Source organism: Coturnix japonica, chromosome 10, assembly GCF_054131305.1.
Source record: "Coturnix japonica strain WE chromosome 10, WE-NBRP24, whole genome shotgun sequence".
In the NCBI taxonomy this organism is placed as follows: Eukaryota; Metazoa; Chordata; class Aves; order Galliformes; family Phasianidae; genus Coturnix; species Coturnix japonica.
The window spans coordinates 11,134,650-11,139,020 of NC_140672.1; the positions used below are offsets into that span (position 1 = coordinate 11,134,650).

Here is a 4,371-nt window from a genome sequence, read left to right on the forward strand (position 1 = left end):
CACCCACCCCCCATCTCCGTCCCCTTCATCCAACATGAAGGGGGTGATGACGGCGGGGGGCCGAGCCCCTTCTCACACCAACTGGCTTTCGGGTCCCACTCCCAGCGTTTCCCACATGGCGTCGAACATGCGGCGTCGCCTGGAGGCATCCCAAGGTGGGGGGAGGGTCGCAATTGAGCCGCTACGGGTAAAGGAAGGGGGGGCAAAGAGGAGTCGGAGACACCCCCCATCGCCCGGGGCCTTAGGAGCTGAATAGGGCATTGACCGGGAGGAGTGGGGGGTGGGGGGGAAACCGGGAGGGGCGCAGGGTGAGCCTTAATTCTGCTCCCCCCGACTCCAACCGCACCGATCAGCCCTGAGCCCCCCCCCCCATCTGCAGCAGCACCGGCAGGATGTGGAGGCGATGAGGGGGGGTCGCGTTGTCGGGCTCCAAACGGAGGCAAAGCCGTAACCCCCCTCCGGGGCTCCCCATCGTGCCAAAGCCCTCCCGTAACCCCCCCAGGCTCCGGGCAGCCAAACGCCGCAGGTAGCGGCTGCACGCTTTGGGCCGGGGCGGGCCGGGCGCCCGAGCCAATACTCTCAGGTATCCCCGCAGCCCCCCTTCGTTTTGGGTGGTGGGGGGGGGCGCCCACGGGGGTACACGAGCAGCAGCAGCAGCAGCTCCACCTGTAGGGGGGGGACACACAGCCCTCCGTGGAGACACAGCTGACACGTCCCCACCCCTCTGAGGACACCACCCCCCCCCCTTCCCGGGATCGCCTTCCTCCGGCTCTGTAGGCCGTAGGAACCAAAGCAAGGGCGGAACACCAGTGAAGCGGATCGCGTTTCCCAGGGGACTCATTTCTGCAGAGCACGCGTTCCCTCCGGGGGAGCGGGTTACGGCACGGACCCATTGGGGATAATGGGGGGAAGGGGGAGTGGAGACCGGAGAGGCCTGACCTGGTTGCGTGGGGCGGAGGGGGGGGAACGGCAGAGGGAGCGGAAGAGGTTTGTGGGCTGAGGGCCGCCAACAGCCGCCCCCAAGGCCCCAGAATGGTTTAAGGGGGTATTTTGGAGCTAAGGGGTGGATTTGAGATCCATAGGGTGGGTTTAAGGGGGTATTTGGGGGCTGAGGGGTGGATTTGGGGTCCATAGGGTGGGTTTGGGGGGTATCTGGGGGTTATGGGGTGGCCTTTGGGGGTTTTAAGGTGGGTTTGGGGGGTGTTTGGGGGCTGTGGGGTGGGATTAGGGTGCAGTGGGGTGGGTTTGGGGTCTATATTGTAGGTTTAAGGGAGTATTTGGGGGCTGAGGGGTGGATTTTGGGGCCATAGGGTGGGTTTGGGGGGTATCTGGGGGTTATGGGGTGGACTTTGGGGGTTTTAAGGTGGGCTTGGGGGGGTGTTTGGGGGCTGTGGGGTGGGATTAGGGTGCAGTGGGGTGGGTTTGGGGTCTATAGGGTGGGTTGGGGGAGGTATTTGGAGTCAGTGGGGGCACTCTAAGACCCCAGTTTAATGGGGGGGGCGGGGGGGTCTCTTTGGAACCAAATTGGGTTGAAGGGGAAGGGGCGTGGGGGGCAATCTTTTTGCCTACGGCGCCCCCTAGTGGTCACCCACAGCCACGACAGGGGAACTTTGTGTCCTTCCGTGCAGGGGGGCAGAGCTTAGGGGCGGGCCCATATGAGTGTATATGGCCCAGCCCCCTCCCATCATCAGCGCTTCCTGCCCCGGGGCTGCGCCGCACCCAACGCTGCGTTCCGGGTTTCTATATAAAGGGTGTGTGTGTGTGTGTTATTAATGAGTATATATTGAAGGGGGGGGGGGGTGGGCTTTATTTTGGGGAGTTGGTAAGGGAGGAGAGGGCAGTGAGCGGCGTGACGCAGTGCAACAGCAATCCTTGCTGCTCTCTCCTTGTTTGCTCACAGGCATGTTTTCATGCTGCATGAAGGCTTTCTAAAGCTGTTAGCAGGGTCACTTGGGATAGGAGGAGGGGAAACAGTTTCAGGCAGAAAGAGGGAAGATTGGCTTTGGATGGGAGGAAGAAGGATTTGGCTGGAGGGTGGTGAGGCACTGGGATGTCTTGCCCAGAGAGGTGGTGGGTGCCCAGACAGGCTTTCAAGGCCAGGCTGGACCAGGCTCAGAGCAACCTCATCTGGAGGTAGGTGTCCCTGTTCCCCGCAGGGCGGTGGGACCGGGTGCCCTTTTGGGGTTCCTTCCTGCTCCAATTGTTCCATGATTCTCTCATACAAAGGCTGCCACGGCATCCCAGACGGCAACTCGCTCTGGAGATTAAAATAAAAGCAGGTCACACTCTGCATCTGCTGCTTCCTGGCACCCCTCCCACTGCTGGGCAGGATGGAGGTGGCAGATGGAAAGTGCCATTTCCATCCCAAGACTGGCTGCAGCACCGCTCCCTTGGTGGCTGTGGGCACGTGTACCTTCAGTGTCACTGCATGTCTGTCCAGAGGCAGTTCCCACCCTGGGGCCGTTCTTGCTCATCCTGGGTTGCTCCTTGTTGGTGCCAGCCATGCTGGAGCTCATCCTTCAGATGTGTCTGCTCTGTACCAGATGCTCCTTCAGGATGCAGGACCCTCATCTGTGCTCTGCCTTCAACCCCCCTCCTGGGTGGCCGTGACTCCAACCCCAATGGCTTCTTTATAGGTCAACGTGGGATCCCAGACTCCAACCCCAATGGCTTCCAAGGCCAACATGGGCTCCCATCATGGCCTGGTGAGACACGGCAACAGCTGAATGCAGAGCTCACGAGGTACGAAGGGGAACTGAAGGCTGTGATGAAGAAGCTGAAGGAGGAATATGGCGACGTCGTGACCTTAAAGGGCCGAAGCTATGAGGAAAAGATGAGGAGGAACCGGGGGGAGATGCTCTACAGGCTGCAGCAGGGCAGGAGAGCTGCTGCCATGGGGGGCATCAAGCAGCCAAAGGTGGGAAGGTGCTGAGGTGGAGTTTGGAAGCCCCACAGCTTAATTTGGGGTCTGGTTTTGGGTTCATTTTGCATCATTTTGGGCCTGTTTATTTAGGGTTTGGATTTTGGGTTCATTTTTAGGCCCACAATGTGTCAGTTCTGTGCGTTGAGGCTGAAGGGGGAAGTGGGGGGTTGGGGATGGGATGGAGGGGTTAATTGGTTCCTATAAATGGAAGGGAAGGATTTGGGGCCATTAATGAAGGGGTTCGTTGGTTCCTATAAATGGAAGGGATGGATTTGGGGTGGTGGATGAAGGTTCATTGGTGATGGGTTTGGGGTCATGGGTGGAGGTACATTGGAGATGGATTTGGGGCTGTGGATAAAGGGGTTCATTGGTTCCTCTAAATGGAGGGATGAATTTGGGGCTGTGAATAAAGGTTCATTGGAGATGGATCTGGGGCCATGGATGTATCAGAGTATCACAGTCTCATGCGGGTTGGAAGGGACCTTAGAGATCATCGAGTCCAACCCCCAGGATTTGAGCCTCCTGTGTAGCAGAGCGGCACTTCTACCACTTGCGACACAGGGGAGATTTGAACCCGGGCCTCTGGTGTTGCAAAGTGGCGTCCTTAACCACTGTGCCACCGGAGGCACACAATGTAGCTTCATAGGTTCCTAGAAATGGAAGGGGGGGATTTGGGGCCGTGGATGGAGGGGTTGATTGGTGATGGATTTGGGGATGGGGGCAGGGGAAGGGATTCATGATGTGGCTGCAGCTTTCTATAATGCATCATTTGGAGCCTTTTGAATACTCTCTACTACCTGATCAACAACACCACCAGGCAGTACAGCTTTGTGGCATCTCCTTTAAAAAAAGGGGCTTTGGAAGCTGATCTATGACCAGTCCTATAAGCTGTGGCCATGGTGAAGCCAACGAAATCAAGACAGGAATGTGACACGCCAATGAGTTCTGTTCCCTTTATTGCAGCACTGGGTGCGTGGGGATCACTGCAGCGACTACCCATTGATAGGCATAGCCTATACATGGTCATTAATCCCAATGACATGGGCAGAGATTCCAAGCATTAATGAACATCTCTGGTGGTGGTGGGATGAAGGCTAATAGCCATTCTCACTATAAATGCCCAACTCTCTAAGGGGGGGTGCCCAAACTGGTTCCTGTTGATGCTACATCCAGCTGAGGCATCTGTTCTGCCATCTTATCTTCAACACCAGCACATCTGCAATCTTATTTTCAACAGCAGCACATCTGTCCAATCTTCCCTTGAAAGCAAACTCTGCGGCCCACTCCCAGTTCTGTTCCTGAGCTGACATTTACTCCAGCGCCTTTGTCCTTCAGGTTGGATCTGCTTAAGTTGTGCATGATTCACAACCCTAACTCTGACCCAAATGCCATCCCAAACCCTAAACCAAAACCGAACCCTAATCCAAGGCCGAAGCCTAACCCAAACC

The 4,371-nt window shown here is 57.1% G+C and overlaps 1 long non-coding RNA gene across 1 annotated transcript; it reads left to right on the top strand.

Moving 5' to 3' along the window:
* The first annotated feature begins 1,573 nt into the window (after positions 1-1,573).
* On the top strand, positions 1,574-3,351 carry LOC146759331 (uncharacterized). The gene is made up of 2 exons (XR_014932291.1): positions 1,574-1,751; positions 2,637-3,351. It is a non-coding gene; the product is annotated as an uncharacterized LOC146759331 (long non-coding RNA).
* Positions 3,352-4,371: the final 1,020 nt, after the last annotated feature.